Raw genomic sequence first — 26,431 nt, 5'->3', positions numbered from 1 at the left:
CATTGTACCCGCCCTCTGCTGCAGTTCTCCATCAGGTCCATCAACAGAGGGCGGGTACAATGCTAGTTTACTATTGGCTATCACAAATTGAAATAGCCAATAGGAATCTAGCAATGCATTCCAATGGACAAAAACGTTTTGTTTTGTTATTATTCTGACACGGCTCCGTGTCAGAATAAAGAAAAAAAAATGAAAAATCAGTGTTTCTCTCCTGGGCGGCCGGGAGCGGGAGACTCCCAGATCGCCCGGGAGATTTTTTTTAATTTTCTTTTTTATGGCAGCAGAACCGCCGGACATTAGAAAACTGTTGGGCGGAGCTAGCTGTCACTTCTAGCTCCGCACAATCGTTTTCTATTTACTTTTTTTAAACTTTTTTTTACTATTTTTCTGTTCTGCTCGGAACAGAAAAATAATAGCAACCAACCAAATGTTTCTGTAGTAAAATCAGTAACCATATAAATTATGATTGGTTCCTGTGATTAATAATATTATTGTAATTAAATAAACCCTTCAAAGTCTGTACCTTTGCAAACAGCCTTCACTGGCAGAATATCAGAAAAATAAAGCATTGTGACACAGCATAATGTATAGACTTATGGTGATTCGTGTCAGCATGGCAAAACATGCCCATATTTAATATCAAGCCATATTTTGTTGCATTTAAATCTCTGTTCCCTGACATCTGTGCATGTGCTTCATAATCCACTTGTGAAATTCCTTATGTAATTCCAGTAAGTGTTTTATGATCTAGCACATCCCCTTCAACTCTCACTCGCCATTCTGCTTCCTTGTGAAGACTAAATATCATGGGTACAGATCGGAAATAGCTTCTCATATCATATTGTCTCCTCCGCCATGCATGCAGTGTGAATTGATTACACAGTCAAGAAGAAATAATGTAATCTCCTCTTTGTCGGGCATATTGACTTAGCTCTCAGATTCGAATAATTTGTATCCTAGACTATGGGAGGGAAGCTGTGGCTGCAACAGTCTCATTTCACCGTCATTACTCTTGCAGGGGAGGGGATGAAAATGGGTCCCATCACAGAGGCGAATTATAAACTTAGAGAAAAGCATTTTCTTCCTGAGTTCCTTGTAGATTGCTGTGTCATTTCTTCAAATAAATCATTTACAAAGATCCCCCACAGGCCAAGAATGGGAAGTTGGCCATTCTGGAAAATACTGACGCAGCCACTGATAGGATTCAGGCTTGGATTAGAGAAATACATTTAGAGAATACATGTGTAAAACTGTCCATTGGCTTTGGAGGAACGCACAGGGCCCTGCAACATGGATACATGACCCTCCGAGTGCCTAATATGCACAGCTCCTCACCAGCAAATATACAGTTTTCTCCCCCACAACAGCCATATATAGGTCCTTTAGTAGCCATATATACAATTCTCTCCCCCCACAGCAGCCATATACAGTTGGGCAAAAAAGTATTTAGTCATACCATACCAGCAACAGTGTGTGTTATAGAGTATTTATAGCCAAATTTATAAAAAAATCATATATACAGATCCTATCCTACAGTACTCCCACATGTAGACCTACATCTTAAGGGGTCACTGCTACACACTGCTAGGAAGTATGGCCTTGCTTCTCTTGTGCTCTACATCATTTGACAAGAAGTAGATCTGCATGAGGAAGTGCTGAAATTAATACTAACCACTATGCCCTGTAAGGCATGGTGGTAATTAAACACTATGCCACCAGTAATGGCAGTGCCAGGTTTAAATTTGAAGCACTTCAGAGGAGATTTGGTACATGTATCTTCCATACTGGTGCATAACAAGACCTAAGAATGTCTGGTTCTGGGGGCAAAGGTCGTTGGGATTCCCCTCACTTTGGGAAGGTTTCCTCTCTCTTTCTTTAGAGCCTTCCCTACACAGCAATAAAAGCCTTCCCCAAACCCTACCTGAAACCAAAAGAAAACTTCTACGGTGAGTCATACTACAGTTTGGTTTGCTAACAAAAATTTGGATCGCAAGATAGGATTGATAGATTGATGTGACTTGTTCTCTATACTCCATCATGGCCATAATCAACTATGATGGTATTATATAACAAAAAGTAATATTTATAGGGGAGCACAGCAAGCAAGTAAAATGTGAAAAAACACTCCAAACATTACTCTCAGGAACATGTTACAATAGTTACCAAAGTGTGTACACAATGAAATACACTATATTTATCCTTGAAATACTGGTCTTCCACTCTTTCGCATATCATAATGAATACTGTATGATTGTTGCTTGTTCCATTTCTACCACTAATATTGACAGCTTAGCGCTTTACCAGGAATGAATAGGGAACCACTTCAAGAAGAGAAACTAGCTGTTATTTCACTGGAAACAATTAACTTCCTGACCTTGAAATGCCTGATAGTTGTTTATGCCTTAACTCCACTAACCACCTCATCGAGCTACAACCCACACCAAAGTATTGAACATGAGTATGAATCTATTGCAAACATTTATAAGGTCTATCCCTAACAACCTGGCTCGAGGCTATCAAGATCTAAGATCTCCAGTCTCTATTTTTAGATAGAAATATATTAGAAACAACTCCAAGCAATTGGTAATACTGCATATTCAATAAACAATTGTTAAAGTCGCATTAATAAACTGTGCCAGGTAAATCTTTCTGTAATACTTCTTTGTAAAAATTTTTTACCATAATCCGCTTTACAGCATCTGAAATGATGAGCCGATTTGGCTGTACGTGATGCTGAAATGGGAATGAAGAGGCGAAGAAGAAGGGATTGAGTACCATGTTGCATGCACTGGTGTTGTGTCTGGGAGGTTTTCAGGCAGAACTGAAAGAACGCTTTACAGACATGTATCAGGAGCCAGAGTTAAAAGTAGCTAAATGCAAAAACAAGAATTAAATTTTTTACAACTTACATGTGGTGTGTTCGTTTTCTTTTGTTCAGGCTTTTTTACCTTCCTACTCACCTGGTGGTCCTGTCAGTAAAACACTTTCCGCCCTGCCATTCAAAAGGAAAGAAATATGGCCGCACCCTGAGTTCCTTTGGAGCAGTTTATTACAGGTCAAACAAAGTCACAGGCTTAATCATAGATGGCTTCCCATCCCGTTCACTTTCAATGCTCACTAAGTGTACTGTGTCTATGAAGCAGCGTTGTTACCCTAGAAAAGGGCAACATAACACCCCCTCCTCTACCTCCATAACATTGGGGTAGGTGTAGTTCACAGAGAGAGCCGGGAACAAAGTAACAGATCAGAGGGTAACAAAGGCAGAGAGCACAGGATGTTATCAGCTTACCATATTTCTGGAAGAATCAACAGTTGCTTTTTGCACTTCCCGAAACAAAACGATTTCAACTTTATATTTAACACACCAAAAAGTATGAAAAAAGAGAAGCTCATTGTTAATGTTTACATACACTTTAAAGCCCAATTCTGGGCTCGTGAAGCTACCTTCCTCTAGTCCCCTCCTGATATTCGAGTATGCCTGCAACGTTAAGAAAATATGCACACTTTTTTATGTGTGGTTCAGTGACATCACTCCATCATCTTCATCTTCTTTTTCCTCTGGCACCGGGCAGATCCTGAATGCAGCAGAGAGCAGCGCCACTTCGGTAAAACTATGCAAGTGATATACATGGGCAGAGCACTTTATGTTTTTCTCTGTCATTTCAAAATGTCTCCTCTTCTCTGTTTGCTGCCTCCACCATTCTTCTCTATGTCTATCCCTATGCATTTGCCATCATTGCTGCTGACATACAGATGTAATGATTCAGACTTGTCACTTTAACTCTTAAAATACACAAAATAATTTGTCTTCATGACACGTTTTAATTCAAGTGATAGTAAAGTCAAACTTTTTTAAAGCTTTTTTTAAAAATGCTGATGAAATAATTTACAATGGATGCTGCTCCTTCTTTAAAATGTGTAGTTAACTGCAGAATCAACTGGAGCACTGGCCCTGATATTCTGATATAGGGTAACACCTTTCCCTTGCAGGGTCCTATGGAGCGACCCTTTTGTGTGCTAGTAAGCAGTGTGTGTGTCTTCACAAACAAACAGGCATAGCAAGGCAAGTCACTAGCCTGTTACCTACTCCCTTCTACATGCTAATATATGGACACCTGCTGGAGACTGTGCCCTCCTTTGTGATCTTAAACTGGGCAGGAAGTTCTGGGAAGCAGAGCTGTGAGAGTTGGAGCTGTTCAGAAACATGATGATTGTAAGTGTTTGGTCAAAAATGTAAAGAAATACTTTGCTTGACAGTGTATATTTGTTTGATCTGGATTCATTATAGAAAAAAAGGTTTGACAGTTTAATACTACTTTAAGTGTATTTGGTAACATTCAAACAGCCTTGACAAATGGGACACTGTCATTTTTTCCCAAAAAACTATATATTCCCAAAATAAATAAACCATCCATATTCAAGATCGATTTGTCTGCCTTATGTCCATTTGAGGTGTGTCCCTCACACTCTCTACATCCTCCTAAATTTTAGCTTCTTCTAGTTTTATACGAGTACACTAATGTGCAAAGCAAACCACCTGATCTCTTTAACAACCTCATGGACTTCTCTTTATTTTAACCCATGAGTTATACAGCCTATTGGGTTTTTAGGTGTTCATGTATCACTGAAGTTTAATTGATATAAATTATGACTACAGTATAAAATTCAATATTTCTTAACACAGAAAAACGATAAAAAATGGTTTCCACATTACATTAAATAATTTAAAAATATATATCCAAAATATGCTCAAAATCATATGGTTGAATAAAAGTCTATCTATTTGCACAATCAACCTGCACCTATTCCCTTTATTCATAAAAGTTATATTAGGTAGAAGTGCATCTTTCAACATAATATACTGGTCAAATGACCAAGGTCTTGTTGTGTCCTCCAACCTCATGGACTTCTGCTGTGCCCAAGTATACTTCTATCATTACATGTTTTCAGGGGCGTTTCTAGGTTCCTAAAAAACATGGGGTACCCCATGGCATTTAGACTAAAATGTTAATGGGTTTGTAGTATGCCATAACAAAAAGTGAAGCCATTTCTCATTCCATATGACTGAACATCAAAAACAAATGTATAATATTGATTCATTATAGTGATGCACCTATACCAATACTAGTATCATTGCCGATACTGAGCATTTGCACGAGTACTTGTGCAAATACTCCGATACCGAAACGTGATATCGTCACCTTAATTATGCAAATTAAGCAGCTGCGTTAGGTCCCACGCTTGATGGGCACCTCTGATCCTGTGGTGCCTTGGTTTACAGTGCTTCCACCGGCCCGCACATCACCCCCTCCTGAGATCCTCCACAAATCTCCCCCTCCTGAGACCCTCTGCCCAGAGACATCAGGCAGCAGAGCGGGAGCACAGAGTGCGCCATGTACAGATATGGTGCAGCAAAACTGCACCTGAACTCCACAGCTACCTTAGAAATATTAACTGATGTTTCTGTCCTGTGTTTTATTCTGCATTGCTGTATAATGTATTGCTTGGATTTGTAGCCCTCTATATCTGATGGTATTATTCTGTATTGCTGTATAATGTATTGCTTGGATTTGTAGCCCTCTATATCTGATGGTATTATTCTGTATTGCTGTATAATGTATTGCTTGGATTTGTAGCCCTCTATATCTGATGGTATTATTCTGCATTGCTATATAATGTATTGCTGGGATTTGTACTGCTCTATAGCCGGTGTAGTTCTACATTGCTATATGATGTATTGCTCAGATTTTTAGTCCCTCTACAGCTTGAAGTCAGTACCTGAACTACCAGGGTTGTAGCAGTTATAGTAGCAACCGGGCCCTGGTGCTCCACCACTGTCCTAAAATCAGTCTGTATTGTTTTAGAAAAACTGTCACATGACACTAAAAAAAGGTATCAGTAAATGGCATCAGTGGGTACTTGAGGAAAAGTATCAGTACTCGTGCTCAGTGTGGAAAAAATGGTCTAATATTGTTTAGTGAAAAAGAAATATGCATTGTGAGGTTCAGGCAAATGAAGAGACTGTGTACTTAAAGATGCCAGGTTCTATCATTTTCTACTCAACATTGTTCTAAAGAATTGAAATAGGGAAATGCAGTTGCTAGTCCAGTGAAAATGGATGACAAAAATGAAAGGATCATACTAGGGATGATGGCAAAGAACACTTGGGTACTCAGTAGAAAACCTAGGGGCAGGGCACATTTCCTGGGTGCCACTGTCTAGCAACACCCCTTCATGTTTCTGTGTCTTATACATTTGACATTGGTTTCTTCCAACCACAGGCACAGACACAAGCAATTAGCACTCTGATGCTCTCTAGGTGAGAAATGCAGGTCTGAGACCTGGCGCACTTGGCCGGACACCCAGATGTCTAGGCCTAGCAATGCATTTAATAATAGATTTATTCTTCATAGGTCTATGGGAATCTTCAGATTTCCTCTCCTTATCTCTCATTCAAATAGTAGTAAACACGGGCCAACAATGAAAAATGAAAGAATTGCAAAAATGGCTGACATTACACAGTGAGCTGAATGTGTTTCATTTAAAATCTGTTGTCATTCCTTTATTGCCTTGAAGACGCTAGGGCAGAGTAAGTTCATCCCACTAATTAAACCTCTAGACAGCGTCTAGCCACATTAGGATTCAAAATATTGACAAGGATTGGAGCAAAGTATAGCACTGAAACACATTTGGGAATGAACACATCTTGTGGACAGTAACATATGCATCTTTAAACTAAATCCTGGCCAAATCTGTAATCAGGTCCCTGGCTAATTTCTCTGCAGACAGAGCTGAGGGCAAGGCTCAGATGTGATTCTGAATAACAACCAGCCAGGGTTTCCCCTAGAAATAGGTCTGTCTGACAGCTGATCATCACTGGAGTACAGCCACAGGAACAGAGGACAGAGGCATGTGTCTTGTGACCATGTAATTTAGCCATGCCTCTGGTGCCAAGTACGTAAAAGTCAAATAAGGCTGAGAGACACATTAGTCCCATTTCCTATGTAATTGTCAAATGTCAGAATAGGCTTTATATCACGCTGACTCTATTAACTTAATGCTAAGCTTCAGTGATCAAGCCTTTTTCCTCTTAATGCTACTGATAGTTGCCTTGTCTGTATTGTGTGCTTGCTCTTTATTGTGGCTTTATTTCTATATAGGTCCCTGAGATGAAAGCTTCATATACTGTGGTGTAACCTTTTGTATAGTGAATGGTATTATGTATAGGGACCTGAAATTATCGATATACTGCAGGTGCTACATCATACCAACTGGTATAGCCAACCTGACTAGGCATGCCCTGAGCTGTGGGGTACAGCAAGCCTACGTTGTGATGCTAAGGTGCCTGCAATTCCCACAAGCAATGCAAAGGACAGTATAGTGGAGCCTAGAGGGGGTGCCAGGGAGAAGAGGACAGTTTCAACACAGATCCAGTGCTCTCAAATTAAGTCAACCATGGTAAATGAGAGGTTTCTTCTTCAGACATTTTTTTTTTTTTTACCTGCCAGCATGGTATATCATTCATTGGTTTCCTATATATCTCTTAGGTTTAGCACACACTACACAGTCTGGCTGCATAACCTCATTTAGATCTATCAACAAATGTGTAGTGCAAGGGCCTGCTAAAATTGCATGTTTAATGAATGGATAGATTAGGTAGGTCCTTATATTACATATTGGATCGTGGATTTTCAGCTTTACCAATTATGTTGGTGAGAGTTATGCAAGCCACCCACCATCCTAAATCTCACGGGACTGTCCTTGATTTAAAGTATATTCTTGTGGCCCTGTTTTACTGTATGTGTCCCAATAATGCAAGGCTGCCCTGAGCCATCCCCTGAAGTACCTAACCCCCCACCCCCTTCATGACTGACTGGCCAGTGGTACAAGCAGCCTCTCCCCTTTCTATGATATATGGTACCACTGAGACAATGCTTTTAATGTACAATGTAGCTATTCAGCTCACACATTATTCCCTTGTTGTAGCCAACCTGAGAACTGAATTTATTTTCGAGAGACAACCTTCATTGTTAGCCACCCACATCTTCCTCTGCACTGAAGAAGAATTACTGTTGGCTGGGTGATTACTGGAGAGAAACCAGTGCTATTAAGGATGCTGAATGTCCTGCAGAAGGATTACACAAAAAGCAATGAAGGGGACATAGGCATCAGGTGAGAGCTAGGTATCATATCCACTCACATCTACGGTTCTGGCATAAGAAAATCTTTCACAAGCCTGGGCAATGCAAAACAAGCATATGGGTAAAAATATCTATAAGTAGAGGTTACCTTCAGTAGAAACAGTAGATCTTGACTTTTCTAGAAAAAAAGTGAAGCTTGATCCAGCTCCCTCCTGCCTCCCGGCCCACCTATTGGGTCAGTGGAGGCCAACCATCACATTAAAGGACCAATCTGAGTTGTCAGGATAAGGTCAAACACATTTTACAGGAAAACTCAACACTTGCATACAGCTTTAGCTGCTTATATCTGTGGATGTACTGATTGCTTTAACATGTAGTTTTCATTGAAAAATATTTTAATATTATAATTGGTTTGAAATGCCCAAGTTATAGGGTTGCTTTAAAACTGCATAGAAAAGTTGATTCTCATAAAGGTGAACGAAGAGTCAGATATTTTGTAATATTTCCACAATAGTTATGATATATCAGGTACACCCAGGAAAACCTGAATTAGTACTGCAGTGTGAGAGCAATGATATATTTTCAACCAAGATCACCCACTTAACAAATAGAAGGAGGAGTCTTAAACACAGAGTGGACTACTAGCTTCATAGACCTAGCAATTGCATTTTGCCCAAGTGCACTGATGCTCACCATGCCATTCTAATGTCTTGCCTCTATATAGCATAGCATATAGTATACAGTGTATGTGATATAATATATATGATATAGAACCTCGATATCAGTAGTTTCCAATTTAAAAGGGCCTAAGGACCACATTTGTATCCACACGTTGAATGTAGGGATACATCTGAATAAACTATTTTTGTTGTTTTACTGTAATAATTGTGATTAAGCCATGCCCACTACCAGAAAACCACAACTAATTTTGCTGGTGTGATTTAGCTATTCTCCCTTCTTATGCTCCCAGGTATTCCCATATTTCAAGGTCATTACGAAGAGACTTTATTCTTCCTTCTGGATGCAGCAGTTAGCTAGCTAGTGGGCAATTCTCAACACTGGAGACTAAAAACCCATGAATCTCTTCTCTACTGGAATATTAGATCTAGGTGGCTTGAGACCTTCAAAAACAGGTCAGGCACTAAAGATCTCATCCCTCCTTACCCCCGTGTCTAGGTGTAAATGACATGCCCTGATTCACATCACCCAAAAGTATGTGACATGATAAACAAGCTAAAGCCAACTATTATGATTCTGCTCCATTTTAGTATAGCACCTTTTAATACTCAAAGCTGTTCATGCAATTATGAAGCAAAAGATGTGTGTGAGAATTACTGTTATCATTACTGCAATTAGTAGGACCGCATAATTACAAGCCTCCCTGATTTAATGGGCATCATTTAATGAGTTCAGTTCATGTTCAATAGGAGCATATTGCAGGGGGGGTGTAGAGCTGAAGGGTTTTATAGTACAGCAGCAACACTGAGGTCACTGAGGACCGGACCAAGCATTTTAAATGAGATATTTACTAGTGAACCTGTCGGTGCTTATATAGTATTTAGGTTAATGAGTCAAAACGCTATTAAAATGCATGTGCAAGACTGAAAGAAACCTGTGGTTTGCCTGTGCAGGGAGAAGAAACAGGTTTCCTTTCAAATCCAACATCCCCAGTAGAATATTCTTGTCTTTTCTTCACCCACATCCCCCCACAAAACTACTCAGCCAGGGGTAATAAAGATAAAATACCTGTTACTTTCAAGTATGGAGGAGCATGTGACTCATAGAAGGTGATATCCCTGCCTCTTTATGGCCTGCCTCTCCACAACCCGTTGCTTTCTCTTCCTGGCCTGCTGGTGCCAATGCCCCCTCTGCTTCTATTGGCTGGCAACGGTGTACACCCTCAGGCAGCATCCTCATTGCTAAGCAGCGGCCAGCTCGAGCTGCTCTGCCTTCTCTCTTCTGATTGGCTACAGCGCTGTGGCGCTCTATTTGAGCACCAGCTTCCTGGTTTCTGTAACTGTGCCTTGCCTTGTATTGCTACTTTTGCTTGATTGAGTGACTTTGCCTGGACACAGATTATTCTTCTGTTTGTCACCTGACCTTGCCCATTACCTGGAAAAGGGATACCTCATTGACCAAAGGCTGCCCAGACCCTTGTCTGCATAAGAGAAGTCTTCTGATTGCCGCCTGCCCTGACCTCTTGCCTGGATAATGTATACATCAGGGGTAAGCAAACAGTTCGTTCTCCACACATGGTTCAGGGTAGGCTGCAAACAACCTCTATTTCCAATATATATATACCAACAAAAGAGTCGATGGGGCTTTTAAGGTGTCTATTGGGGAATGTGGGGCAACATAGCTAAACCTATAAACACAATGTAGTGGGTATTCATTAATATAAAATAATTTTTATTCCATGATCAATATATAGTTAAAAACATATCAATTTAATCTAGAGAATTGCAAAGATAGACAGATTTAAAACTAAAACCTCCCTGGACTTCGTGCAGATACATAAAATACATAATCTCGATAATAATCCATAATTTCAGTCATACATTTCATAGGTAATATCTTTAAATAATTTAAAAAAAATAGTAATATTTATGATTAAGTCATCTGTAACTGCACTATTGCAGCCTTCTATACGTTTCGACGAAGCTTCTTCAAGAAGTTTTTTAGGAGGTAGCCATCTTTGAAATGTTTGGTAATATACCACAGTTCTGGGACAATTCTAATAATAAACTCAATTGTCGCAAACCACATTATACCTCATTCTAGGAAGGGATTCCCTCCTAGTGCATCCAGCTGCCCCAGTCCGACCGTCCGTCTCTCCCCCCATCTCACTAAACTCCCGCCACACTCAAACACGCTGCCCGACAATGTCGACGTGTGACTGTGTGGCCAGGGCGCGCCATAGGTCCGCACATGCGCCCTAAATAGTGCATCTAGTAGCTCACTGTGTTGTGGAGCTGCAAGCCGGTTCAGTGTATTACAAAAGTGATACAAAGTATCCCTGAGGAGAATAGAGTATCTCCTCAGAATACTTAGTATCAAAAGCCCATGTAAATAAAAAAAATTAACCCCTTAGTGCCCCCTAGTTTAAAAAAAGTTTTTAAGTTTGTCAAAAAAAACTTAAAAAAGAAAAAGGTAAAAAAAAATATGGTTTGATAAAATTTTTATTATAAGAAAATATATTGCTGAGGAGGCTATTGAATTTAGGAGATAAACATGCCACATTCTAAAATTGTTCCACACGATAATTGTATTTCACTCCTTGTATTTTGTGACCTATAACTCCCAAAATAAAATCCCAGGCATATGATATACCCTATAAATCATGTCAAATAAAATAATTTAATATTAATTATTTTCTGTTAGCTACACTAATTATATATACATTATTGCTGCCAAAACTGTGGAAAATGTGTTTTTTCTCCATGTTTTTAATTTTTTTATACAAAAATAGGCATTTATATATGCATATATCACATCAAATTAAAGCCCGTTTTGTCCTTTAAAAAACGGTATATAATAGGTGTAGGCGCAATGAATGAGGAAGATGGAAATGATGATTAAACAAACACAGCAAAAATGACAAAATTGCTCCGGTCCCCAGGAACAAAAGGTTTTCTGTAGCTGTGTCACTAAGGGGTTAACCAGCATTTGAAGTAGCTTAAACACGTTTTGACTTTAATATCACTTTAAGTCTGCCATAATGTGCTACCGGTAATATGTTGTGAATATTAACACATTATGGCTTTTAAGCTCCAGTGGTCCTTTTTTAAAAAAAAAAAATGACTTCCTCTTTAAGGTGGCTTTATTACAGGGTTCCTACAAAATTAGACCAGCCTGTGAAAGCAATCTGCAACACTTCTAAGAAGATGATAAAATCGAGCCTGGCACAACAGCATAACATTTTCAAAATAAAATCATCCACTCCATCATCTCATTTAAATTGGCTGCATCCAGAATGGACTCCGAGCACACAATTACAACTGGAAGGTTATTCATACGACATGGCCCTATGCCCATTATCAAATGCTCCTTCAGTAATGACACCAATCTTGCCGCACAAACCATGCAGAGCAGCGTGAGGCCTGGAGCATCAGAACGGAGGGAGAAAAAAAACTTTAGCACTTATTAGCAAGACTGGCGGTCCTGCTCAGGAAATTGCAGGCATACAGCTTCTTCTGTTGTGCTGGGAGATAGTCTGAAGGCTTGACACATCTATAGCGATCACTTCCCGCTGACAAGACCGGTCTCCTGAACCTGACAACTGCATTTGTACAGTGATATAGATCTCCAACTCCGCAAGGCTACCAGAAACATGCTTTACGCAGACACACACATACACATTTTAACGCCATTATAATGAACGGATCAAAGTAAATATTTGGATGTCACGCACAGCAGTCAACTGGGTTAGAGCTGTTATATTTCCAGTAAAGTCTACAAGAGGTTATAGCTCAGCATCGGCTGCTATAGGAAACAGCTTCATTTTCTGGAACTAAACTGGCTTCTTTTCTGTCTTTACAAATGAGGCCAGAGGTGTTGCATCTTTTTAAACTACTGATAGAAGGTGATACAGGATCCATTGCTAAAATGACTCCAGCATCTGGAACATTTCTCATGTTAGGCCCTGTTCACAATGGCGCTTGCATTGCCATTACTAGGTAATACCCTAAAGACTGCGTTTTTCCCTGCGGAACACACGTTGTCATGTACTACTTTTCTGCATTTGGCGCACCTTTGGAATGGAATTTAGATATTGGAGGTCCCAAGATACCCGCAAATCAAAGACTCGGTTAAAAAAAAATTAACTTTTTGAGAAGGGTGGAAGATTTAGTAGCATGACCTCAGGATAGATACCCACAATTTATGGCGACATGGAATCCATGGATAAAGCTTGACATTACTATTATGGGCTTACCAGGAACGTGAGGTTTATCTGTAACGCCACCAGAGGGAGGGGGATGAGAAGATAGGAGAGGAGGTGATGAGACTGTGACATTTCCTTTTTCTTTCCTTTTTCTTTTTTTTTGGTTTTGGTTTGGTTTATGGTTGGGGGGGGGTTTGTGTTCAGGTTTTTTTTCCCCTTCTATTTCTCTTCTCTCTAGCTGAGACCCTTAAGCGGGGTCTCAAACCACTGGCCCTCCAGCTGTGGTGAAACTGCAAATCCCATGATGCATCTCTCTTCGGGAGTCATGTCTGTGGCTGTGAGAATCTTGCAATGCCTCATGGGATTTGTAGTTCCACCACAGCTGGAGGGCCGGAGGTTTGAGACCCCTGCCCTTAAGGGTAAGGGTCCCCACACACCTTACGATTATCGTACGATAATCGCGGGAAATCCCGCGATCGTACGATGATCGTAAGGTGTGTGGAAGCCGTGCGACCTCTACTACTGTAAGGTTGCACGACTTTAAACTTACGGACATGTTCGAAAACCCGCCGAGCATCGTACGATGTTCGGCGGGTTTGTGGCATGTCCGTACAATAACAGCCGCACGGGCCGGTGTGCGCAAGTGCACACTGCCCGTTCGGCATTGCGGTCATCGGAAGCCCGCCCCTCAGGGGGCGTGGCTTGCGATCATCGCAAGTACGATCTGCCTATGCAACATAGGCAGATCGTACGTTTTTTTAAGTACCTTACAACCATCGCAAGACAGAAGTCTTGCGATGGTTGTAAGGTGTGTGCCCAGCCTAAGAATGGTTTTAACGCTAATGGAAAATTTATGGTGGATGTTTTATGAATATTTTTCTTGCTTTTTTTTTCTGTTGTTGTTGATTTATATGGGGTTTCTTCCCGCGAGAGTGTCTTAATATGATGTTTATATTGTTATAACCAGAAATAATAAAGAAATATTATACAAGGTAAAAAATTTTTTTTTTTTAAAAAGGAATGGAATTCAGGTGCAGTGAGGTCACCGCACTTGTCTATTGGCATTTTCTCCCGTCCCTGTTACTGTCTATCCATATCGAGGTACAGATATGGATGGGAGGGATAATCTGCAGGAAAAAAAGAGTATTGGACTGGTGAAAAAAAAGTGAATGTATTATTTTTATGCATAGGAGCCAGTAAAGCATTGCAATTGTGATCATTAGATCACAGGTGCAATGTTCTGGCTCTTGAAAAGTCTCCCTCCCGTCCATACCGAGGTATGGACATTCACTAACAGACAAGAGGAAGAGTCTCCAGGAACCAGAGCATTTCACCCGCAATCTACTGATCACAATTGCAATGCTTTACTAGCTCCTATGTAAAAAAAAAAAAAAATGCCAATCTTTCCGCTTATGAAGACGTGTGCATTTATTATTTTTTCCAAAAGGTGAAGTTTCAGCTTAAGTGCATGCAGGCTAATACTTGCCATACACCAGTAGAATGTTTTTTTTTAATTGTCGTTTTGGGGCATTCCTTCGATTTTCTAATAGTTAATGGGGCAAATTAAAGATAATTCAAACAGTGAATGTTCTTTTCATTCATGAAACTCCATTCATTTTCAAAATTCAATGTTACAACCAAACAACATTCTATAAGTCTCTGATGGCATTATCGAATGTTCTGATGAGATTGTTTGTATGAACGTTAGTACCAAAAACCTACCAGTGTATGGCCAGCTTTAGTAATATGCTTGTGTATCATTTACAGGTATTTACAAGCTCTCACAGAGATGTAGTCCAGCAAAGGAGATCCAAAGAAGTGCAGACAACACTGTGCAGCAGGGTACTCATCTCAATACAAGGAGTTAGGAGCACCCTGGATTTTTGAAAGATCAATAGGTATTGTTCTGTAATTGCAGTATTTTTAATGAGAAAACACGATCAATTACACAGTGCTTACGTTTCCATTACTATGGCACCGTGTAAACCAAATGATGCCCTGCTGGAGCTCTGGATGTTCCACCAGTCCCACACATGCTCACCCAGCACTCTAGCGAGGAATCATTTTGTTTGCTAATTGCTATGGCAATATGTAATGTAAGCGCAGAAAATCACCTGTAATAGGTACGCATGTGTAGGTAGCCAACGTCATTCTCACCTAAGTGACTGATGAGGAAGCACAGGGCAATCTAAAATAAAAAGGTGTTTGTAAAATATAATATTCAAGATTTTTTGCAAATTTGCAAATTTTTTTTTTTTTGGCCCTCTGTGTTCCCATGAGGGACACAGATGGCTCCTTTCACTTCTTGTCCCATAGCCACAACAGGAAGTGAGAGGGCATCCCTCCAAATTAAGGTAAATCGACATTGGTCAGTAGGGTCATCAGGACTAGTGTCTCCATTGGAAGATTTCCCATCTATTCATGTTCTGATGACAACCCAAAATTTGGAATTGTCTTTCACTTTGACTGTCAGTGATAACAGTCACCAGGACATATTGCAGAGAATTGCAGAATCTCCCTAACGGGAACACAAAGAGCAGCAAAGACCAGGCAGGTATTCTTATCCCTTTCCACTTTATAAAAAAAAAAAAATGTTTTGGAATCAGTTGCATTTTAAGTTAAAAATTGGATCACATCCACCTGCCCCTGGTGCTGCCTACTATTTTTAAGTGTTACTAAGATTAGCCAAATTCTTACCTGCCACTTGCAGCAATCTCTCTATGGGTTTGGCCTGCCTAGAGGGCTCCCCATTCCTTTTGTCCCTCCAGTAGTTGAAGGCATGTTCTGTATGAGGCTAAGACATTGACTGGCTGCCACTGCTAAAAGTGAAAAGCTTTAGGGCCTGTTCACCCTGGGTGCATTGCTAATCACACGGTTCCATATGATTAACACACAGTACCACCCAATGCACCTACTGTGCGTTAACAGGGGTGCATGTCTGCAGGGGTGTTGCTGGGTACACAATCAGTGGGGAGGGGGTGCTGGTGGAGAGTGACGCCGCTAATAGCCGAGTTGGGAAATGTATAAGGGCTCTGCATCTCACTGCCCAACTCTTAGCAACCTGGGACACTCTGGCCAGCATCCTGCCAAGCTCCTGGCAGCCAGTGACATCACTGGTTGCCAGGAGCTGGGCGGGGTGCTGGCCAGAGCATCCCAGGTTGCCGAGAGCTGGGAAGAGAGATGTGTATGGCCATTACACATCTCCCTGCCCAGCTCTTAGCACCCCAGACCATTCATGACAGGACCTCATCAGAATTCCTTTGAAGATCCAGGCTAGCGTAGGTTTATGATCCCTTTGAATTCCCTCTAACTTCTCTGCTTTCAGTCAAATATGCCTTCAATTGGCTTAAGAATGGCTGCTTAAACACAGACAGGAGATTTTTATATGACTGTTTTGTTATTGACTTTTTTAGGGAAAATTAGAGTGACATTGAGATCAGTAGCATGCCCTCACTCTCTCCACACAGATTAAGATTCTTCAGACCCCACTGTAGTCACTGCAGGGGGGGTAGGGGTCAGCTGTTTCATAACAGATAAGTGGACAACTTGCCCATGCAGGGCAAAGCAACATATTTATTTACCTTCCCTGCAATCCTTCACCACTCCGTTTGCTGCTGGAAGAAGCCCTGCATAAGCTCCAGTCAGATCCAAGTTGGAGCTTACACAGCCCCCTTCCTCACACCATGTGATTCTGCTGTGCCTGTCACCAAAGCTCTAACATGGAATAAAGAGAATGACATTATCCTGATACCCTAAAGTACTTGGTATTTCTCTTCTTCCCTGGTGGTCAATGAAACAACGGGGGAACAAAGAAAAGGGGAGTATATGTAGGGGGGAGGCCGACCATTGAAGTGAAACTGTTGCTTTGCACGTTCACTTGAAGGTGCTTGAAGGATACTTTTGAACAGCGTTGGGCAACTCTGGCCCTCCAGCTACAAATCCCGACATGCCTCTGCCTCTGGCAGTCATGCCTGTAACTGTTAGTCTTGCAATGCCTAATGAAACTTGCCCACCCCTGCTTTAGAATTTAGCGACAGCTAAGGAAGCTTTATAGAATTTCCAATTGTTCTCGGAACTGTATCAAAAACTAGTAGGCACAGACTCTTTGCCCCCAAAACTAACGTACCTTGTATGGACATCTTGAATGTAAAACTGGCTAGCTTGGAATATATAAACACAATCAGCAGTAAACAGTTGCCAACGTGTCGCAATTTTACTTACTGAAGCCTCTGATCCTTTATGTCAAAGCACACATGCTAATTTTTTGCCTATTTCAAGATTTAATCATTCGCTGTATGCATGGGCAGCCCGCTCTGAAATTTTGGCTTTGGGCGCAAGAAAAAGTTAATCCTTGTGTTCATCTTCGATGACATAAATAAGTCCCTTTGATGAATATGCCCCCAAGTGCCATTTGCTAAGGGGTTAAGAGAGTTCCACTGGAATATTAGCCTGCTCATTGGCTTCTTTACACTGCAGGAATAAAGCCTTGTGTATATAATGAAAGCTCAGATGTGTCAACACAAATCACACCAGACTTACAATAGCAGCCTCGATGCGCGGCTGGATCCCGGGGGCTCCGTTCAGGCCTGTTCTGTGCAGAAAGGCTTCAACTAATGCCAAATTGACCTTTTCTCAGAATAACTGAGTGAAAACTGCAGATTCTCTAGAGGAAGAACCTTTCCTCTATGGAGGACCCAGCAGGAGTTTCCTAAAGGCTCTTCTTTCTGTAGGTGACTCACAGACCGGGATACCTTAAGGTGTCAGCTTGTTGACCTCTGCGATAGATCTCCTGGCAAGGGAGCACAGCAGGAGCGCTACAGAAGGCATTGTTATATGAATGATGGCAGCCTTCATACTGAATATTTTTGAATTCATTTGCTCTGAACTCTAAGGGAATATATAGTGATTTTTTTAATATTGTATACGGTATATATTTTTTTAAATCAAGTAAATAACAAGCAGACAGAAAAGCAGCAATATAAAGTTCTGTAAAGATAAGCACATAAAAGTCAAAAGTGATAAACATTCCTAAATATCTTCTCCAGGGCATAGTGCCAAAGGGCAACTCCCGAGTCCCCCCTTCTGCAACTGACAACAATATCTGGCATTTCCAGGTATGGGGGAGCATGTGACCTGCTCCCATGTGATGGTGCCTGGGCCTAGCTGCCAATTGGTAGGCCGGACCATTGTTGTGATGTCAATGCTGGGGATGCACCAAAATTTCCAACGAAAATGGGCAAAATGCAAAAAATGAGGGCAAATATTCAATGTATCCCTAGCTTGTCTCCTCCCTGCTGAGCACCGGTTTGTGTCCCCTCTGAGCCCCGTTGCTTTCTCCCGCCTATGTCGGCGATGGCAGCAGGGATCAAGGGGACACAGACCAGAGCCCAGCGGAGAAGAGAGAAACTGTCAGGATGGCAAATGGGGCAGTGCGTGGAGGAGATAGCTGTCAGCTGTCACAGGATGCCGAACTGCCCCGCTCGACTGAGTCAGGATGGAGAGTGGAGTACAAATACTCAGTGATCAGAACTGATTGCTGAGTGTTTGTAAATAAGTATGCTTACTGTGTCCCCACTTATCAAACAGGAAGTGCTATACATCACTTCCTGTTCATACAGGATTGTGGACATATTAACTCATACTATTTCCACAGTTTATGAATGGACAAAAATTAAAAAGGTTGGGGGAAAAATTCATTTTTGGTTTCGTTTCAGCCTGACAAATTCTTTTTATTTCAGTTTTGGTCTAAAGATTTCATTTTGGTGCATCCCAAATCAATGCTTTTCTAGGCTACCAACACTGCCAATGTGAGCACTAGCTAAGGAAGAGCAAGGAGCTACGAGTGAACAAAAGCAGGGTAACTATAAGGTGGTTGGGGGCCCTTTGCAGAGACACTGTCACTTTGCTCTTCATGGGCAAGATGATAAGTGTCTCTTTAAAGCCCAACTCCAACGAAAGTTTGTTTTATGTTTTGGATAGAGTGAGTTTAGAGGCTCTGGCATGTTTTGGTTGCTGTCTGTATCTCTGTTGGGGACATATCTGCTTGCTGCCTGTCATGTAAGCAAGTGATGGTAAATCTCTCCAATGGAGACATGAACAAACACAAATCTGCACGTTTAGTAGCGTTGGAAAGCATTAGAACATCTGAGAATTGTTATTAATTCTGTCTGTGCTTTCCTGTCCTGGTGAAAACTGCACCCCTCAATTCTTTTATGGGCATGTTATGTTTCTGTTATGGGATTATCCTGTTATGGGGTGTCTCCCAACTGTACTTCTTCGTGGTCATTCTGTTACATGTCAGCATACTCACCTTACTTTCTCTCCCCCAGTGCTCCATTTAGATGCCAGGAGGGTAGATGAAAGGTTGCAAGAAAGGACTCTATTTCTATCACCATGTGACTGCAATAGGCCAATCACCAAGTGCCACTACTGTCATGTCAGTTGAAGGGGAGCAAGTAAAATGCTCCTCAATGCCTAGATGCCCGGGTATTTTTTGCTAAAAGCACCTGAACTGTTCAGTGCTGTAGAGGATTGAAATGAATGTGCAGACAAAACATTAACACTACAGAATCTAAGGCACTAACCACATGGACACATGAACCACTACCAAGAAGAAGACCATAACACCCTTTCTTGTATTCCATTGACATAATATAATCAGGCATCGACCACTGCTTCAGGTTGGCCCAGAATATATAATATCATGTATAGTCAATGATCAAGCTCATAATAGGTTAGAACACACAAACAATATAATACCACGTAATTTGATAAAAACAAATAAATCCATCAGTAATCTGTCAGTATAACTCACATGCTGTCATTATGATCACTAAATTCAGTTAATTAAATTACTGCATGACTAACCACTGACTGTTAGCCGCGGTGTCTCAGTGGTTATCACTTCTGCCACAACACTACCTGGCCGGTGCCAACAAATGTTTCAGTAGAATAAAACATTAATTTACATGTATTGTGCCTAGACAGTTTGGCCTTACCAGTGGGCATGATGTAGCATGTACAGTATAATCAGTGGCTAAGTAGTTAGTGCTCCTGCCTTGTAACACTAGGGTCCTCAGTTCAAATCCCAACCAGAATACTATCTGCATAGAGTATGCATGTTCTTCCAATGCTTACGTAGGTTACCTCCAGTGTACTCCTACACTCCAAAGCATGCTGGTAGGTTAACTGGCTTTTCTCTGTCCCTAATACGTGTGTGTGAGGGACTTGGGATTGCTCCTTGAGGGCAGGTACTGATGTGAAGAGTATGCAAAGTGATTGTTCTATATAAATACAGTTCACTATGATCATATATATATATATACATATATATATATATTTAGTATATATACTAAAAAAATATGTCTATGTCTAGATGGCTGCATAATAAACCACAAGAGATGCCGTACCGAGGCATGGATAGATCAAGGATAGTGAGAAAATGAGCTTCTATAACTTCAGGAGTCACTTAAAGTCCACTGCACCCTAAAAGTAACCATATCCCACCTTAATTTTGCCTTACTCATTCATTCCAAAGCAAAATTGTTGAAATCTCCTGATTTTCAATGAAATTGCAGGGAAATTAGAAGTCTCAATTTTTCTCATCCTTATGATATGGATGTTATTATAGGAGACATAGGTGGACAATCATATTATTCTGTGCAGACTGTTCTGCCCGAGGGTTGTATGAGCAGGGCTCATATCTATGCTACCCAATTAAAGAATATGGACCAGCTTGGCCTACATGTAAAATGGTACAACAAAAAGTCATTAAAAAAGGTTTTCATACGCTAAATGATATCATCACATGTATTCACGCATACAGTTATCAGAATACTTAGTAGATTATTGCTCCTACTGCAGGATGCCCAATGCTAATGGAAAGGTAATCATTGTTCACACCTTGACAGCTAGCTTCGGACATTGCGCACTGCTGCTAGCTGTCAAACCTGCTTCTCACTGACCGCTCTAATCCCCAACAATGGGTGGAAACCAGTCAACATGGTTTTCAATCATGTGATCACTATGGCAGCTATGATAAGGGATCACATACAGGCTCGAGATTGTGTTGGTGATTTGTGGAGGGACAGGGGCCCAAACTGCCACTGTTAGTGGGGGTGCTGGGGAACTTTACTAAAGCACCAGCATACACCCTAATGGTACTACCTCCGTTTCCCACCATCATATGACAGTACTGGGCTAATCATTAAGCATCAGCGCTGACACATTAAAGGAAGGAGAGTGCATCTCATGTCCCACGACAACCAGGTATTTTTTCACTCCCAATGGCTTAACAGAGCAGCAGGGGAAAGGTAAGTGAAAGCTGCCACTGGGCCAGCATTGGCAAGGCATGGTTTGTTTCAAGCCATTTGGACACTGTGTTGTGCTTCATCAGTATTGGAAAAATAATCTGCAGTCAGAAACATTAAAAATGATTGTGACTTCTAAACTGAAAGCATTTCAAAAGTATGTAAAGCAAATGTATAGTTTTCCTTATGTACATATAGAACTACAGGCTTTTTATATGGAAAAATTGATTCTAAGCATTATCACACTTTGATATTATTAACATTAATTTTACAGCCTTCCATATAAGTATCTTAAAAAAAAAAAAAAAACAGAACCCAAGCAAAACCATTACCTATAGTCAGTCATACACAGACTATAGTATCTGGTTTTTCTATTAAAAATGTATTGTTTGTAAACTGGGTGTTATAGTCATATCCTATAATATATGGTCATTTGCAAAAACAGATGTTACATAAATATTTAAAACTGCTATAAATCAGTTTCTAAACATGCAAACTAAAAAAAAAATGTAAGAATATGGACCAAAATGTATAACATCCTCTTTGAACTATTTCTGTCAAATACTTAATAAAAATATTGAAACAAACTCTTTCTGTCACTTACAATTTATTATATTTTAATGTAATAAAATGCATGCACTTTCCACAGATCCTATAAGCATATTTTTTCCAGTTCTTATCAAGTATATTTTGAAAAGAAAAACCAGAAAATCCATGCAGGGCAGACGACCAGTAATTGCTTTAGGAGATATAAAAACTTGACAATTACAAGCGCGTCTCCCAGCCAAGCTGGAGCCAGCAGGACAGCAAACACTCTGCAACATGCAGAGATGTGACAGCGCCTGGCAGCATGCAAACAAATGGATGTAAGCGTGGCTGGGAGCCTTGGAAAGCGAGATAGTGTTTGGTCTCCGAGTCCTTCTCAATTATTGGGTGATTTTAGAGCAAGGCTGATAGAATTCAATCTTCCTTTGCTGGTTATCTGGGATCCTGGCAGGGAGATCAGCACTTTCCTTACCGTTAAATCATTTTTTCCCACTTTGTCACTGATAATAGACAACATGAAAAATACATCAAGATGTCAGGAAGGCAGTGTTTTATAACAAGTCATCCTGTGCAAGCCCAAGGGGAGCACTGAAAAGAGGATTAGTTTGGAGTGATTTGTGTGCATTAAACCATAAGTGGCATAACTGATTATAAGAATGAATGAATATGGGGATGTGCTGTAATGATGAAAATGCTCTTAAAGCAGAATGGTATCATGGCTGATTCATGGAAGCTCTTTCCCCTGGATTTGCCCTACTCCAGTGCTGACACTTTTACCATAACCAGGGCTGGATTAACATAGGGGCTACTCCAGACGCACCACTGATGGTCATCTAGGCCGGCCGAACTGAACACAATCAAGCAGAGGCACCAGTGTTCTATAATTTTTCTGGACCTCATAAGAATGCTCGGCCGGAAGTGACGTGATCTCAGCTGTTGGAGGTTTGCTAGGCTCTACGCACATACGCCTTTTTGTTGTATCATTTTTCTCAACCCATAAAATTTCTCCTTGTTCCACGAACTGGCCCTGGTTTTCAGTAGCAGGATCTGCGTGCCCCAGCACACTTTTTTCCCCCTTTCATCTGTCCATCCCCATGGTAGTTGCGCCTCAGACTTTGTTTGTTTTTTCTGTTTCTTTGTTTGTTTTTTCTGTTTCACTTAGGAGTCTATTTATTATCTATATATATCCGCACAGAATGAATGTTCACATATATTCACATGGCGAACAGTTCTACGAATATCCGTGCGAATACAATATATGCCACAATGAACGTTCTTTAGTTCTTTCTTTACAAGGGAATGTATGTTGAATTCTTTTGATGTAATATTGCATTATGGCTATTAGATGGTGCTGAGGAGCATAGAAAATAAATACTTATTTCCTATGCTCCTTTAGCTTCCTCTACTGCCCATAATGCAATATTACATGAAAACATTTGAAAATGAATTCCACTTGTAAACAAAAAACAAAAGAACGTTCGCAGATATTTGCAGGGTGAACAGCCCTGTGAATTGTTTAGAAACAGACACCTTACTGTGACCCTTATACTATACCTTAACTGAATCCCAGAAATAAACCCTGATCCCAAATATATAATCTAAGACTTAACCCCCTAAACCTAACGCTGACTCCGCACCTTAGCCCCAACCTAAATGAACCCCTGCTATTCTGTAATGTACATATTTTGATCACTTACACCGCTAGGTCATTCTACATCAAAATCAGAACTGAAACCATCCAGCCTCTGCACCAAAACAAAGTGTCACCACAAACAGGTTCATATACACACATATACACAATATATTATATTAAAGTGAATCACTCACCTTAAGGAGAAGAGGAAAGCCCCTGCTCATTATACAATCAGCCAGAGGCACCTAATGTATGCATCCTAAAAATTCAATGTTGTAAGGGTTCCTGTGGTGCGGTGAGGACTTAAGATGGCCCAGCTTAAGTTAGGCTTTAACCACTGATTTGTTCCTTAGCATGTAAACTCTCTAAACCTTATCCTAAACCCTAAAGTAGGCCCTAATAATTAACCTTCCCCTCTAACCTATAATCCTTATTTTGCTGCACATTCACCTTACCCAGCACCAGGGAAAAATGCAAGGGAAGGAGTTTCTGGGGATAAGGTGGGGTGAGAACATGAGAGGGCCTATCTCGAGTTGGGCTTTAACTGCTAACTTGTTCCTTAACATGTAAGCTTTTCAAACCTTATCCTAAACCCTAAAGTGGGCTCTTGAAAATTAACTTTCCCCAATTTTGCTGCATATCCACCTTAACTAGTAACCGGACAACATGAAGGACAGCCACCAAAAGCATGCATTGCTGAGATCCTAGAAAATGCTTCACCAAAACTGGGATATTAATTTACATACAATGAACAAGGCAATAGGGGTAGTTGTTGGGTCACTTTTATACACTGCTGAAGGGTTGTAAATCCCAAAATATCAGCAATACATATACACTGGGAAAAAGTAAACAGGCCTATATAATTTGAATTTCAATGAGCAGTGCATTTCTTGGTTACATACAACATGGCTCAACCAGCTTCAATCCATCCTATCTTTAACATACAGAATTGAGTGATAAAACGGCAAGCGCCTAACACACTTAACTGAAATGCAGATGTCTCCATAGGGTTAACATATGTTTGTGCTGATAGAAGATTAAACCAGCAGCTGAAAAATTAATGATAAGAGTATGTACTGGGTGGAGAGCAGTGGAGGGGCTTCACTGGGGAAAACAGAGCAAATTATATACTAATCCTGATGGTAATAAATCTAACAGCATGCATACTTTATTAAAGATTGAATATACATACATCAGCTGTCTCCGCACAGTCAAACTCTGCAATCAACTTCTATATGTTCTTTTAATGTAAAGCAGTTGGTTTACAGCTTTCACTGTATGAGGATATGCAATAAAGTTAGACAGATGTAATATACACAAATCAATAGACATGTAAATTTAGTTTTGTTCAGATTGGATATTTGTATGAATTTTGTTAAATTTGGACATCCAAATTTCTGAATTTGAATGCGTATGAATGCAAACGAATCCGAATGTTTGTTTAATTTAAAAGTAAACTAAATGGGACATGTGACAGCCAATCAATTTTTCTTTGGCTGTTGGGGGATGCTTACAAGCACGGTCATGTGACTTTCTGTTGTGGATAACTCAGTAACAAAAATTAAGACAAATGCGAAACCTGAATAACGAACCGCATCGAATTTCGGATCTGAAAAACGGGAAGAAAAAAAAAACGACAAGCACAATCCGGAACGAAACAAATTTTTGGCGTTACAAAACCCAGAAATGTTTTGGGTTACATGTCTACAAATTAAAGCTATGTAATAATAACTAGATCATTAAATATATATTTAAAAAGCAAGCTATGTAAGTGCCTAAAATAGACCTCATATTAGCATCTTGCTGTCCCTGTACAGCAGGGTTGCAGTGTGAGAGGAAGAAGCAGTACAAGGAGCCAATCAGTTTGTTTGCTAACAAGAAGCATGCTGATAGGGGGAGATCGCAGACGGACAGAGAGATAATTCCATCACAGTTCTGCTTCTCCTTTCACTGTCCAGTTACAGGCTGGGGTGGGTCAAGGATGACCTGGGAACAGAGGAAGTTAGTTGAATAATGATAGATAACAGACTGAGGGCATCTAGTGGCAGAAAAAGGTACTTGAGGGAAATTTATGGATTTAAGGTAAATATTGCAGAAAAATCTAGATTAGTTATTTTTAAGTTCAAAAGTTTTTATTAAGAATGTTCAGTCATATAACAATACAACAGCATGGAAGAAAAAAAAAGGGGGGGTGTAGATACTAAAAGAAAAAAGAAAACAAAGCCAAGCATAAAGAACAAAGCTCCCTAGGTAGGTTTCCATGCATTGTCAAAACTAATGTTATTACCATCAGCAAAGGAAAATATCTTTTCATATTGGTAGTGCAGATTAACGATAGACAGGGTTTCTGAGATATTAGGGGAATCGGTACTCTTCCAGTGGCGCATAATGGTCAAACGGGCAGCTAACAAAATATGCAAAAACAATAGTGCGAGACTGAGGAGGGAATTTGTCAATGTCAAGAGACAGTACGGCCAAAGCGGGTAATGGAGGTGTAAAAAAACATGTAACTGCAGAAATTCTTTGAAAGATCTGGCGCCAATTACTCCGCTTAATGTTGTTAGATAAACTAGATAACAGATTCAATCAGGCATATACCCAGACATTTTTTGACACTTGGAAATCTTTAATTTTGGTAGAACTGTCGCTTGCGCAACGGAAAGACTTGATGTCCATATTCAAACAATCCAAATGGTTTCTTGAGGCCAAATTGACTGGCACTTTGGGTGGCTTATGCTGGGCACACACCTTACAACCATCGCAAGACTTTTGTCTTGCAATGGTTGTAAGGTAATTAAAAAAACGTACGATCTGCCTATCTTGGACATGCAGATCGTACTTGCGATGATCGCAAGCCTCACCCCCCTTAGGGGCGGGCTTCCGATGACCGCAATGCCGAACAGGCAGTGTGCGCTTGCGC

Source organism: Nanorana parkeri, unplaced genomic scaffold, assembly GCF_000935625.1.
Source record: "Nanorana parkeri isolate BGI_ZX_2015 unplaced genomic scaffold, ASM93562v1 scaffold756, whole genome shotgun sequence".
Classification (NCBI taxonomy): Eukaryota; Metazoa; Chordata; class Amphibia; order Anura; family Dicroglossidae; genus Nanorana; species Nanorana parkeri.
The sequence above is the reverse complement of the archived record's forward strand: the minus strand, read 5'-3'. Positions refer to the sequence as shown.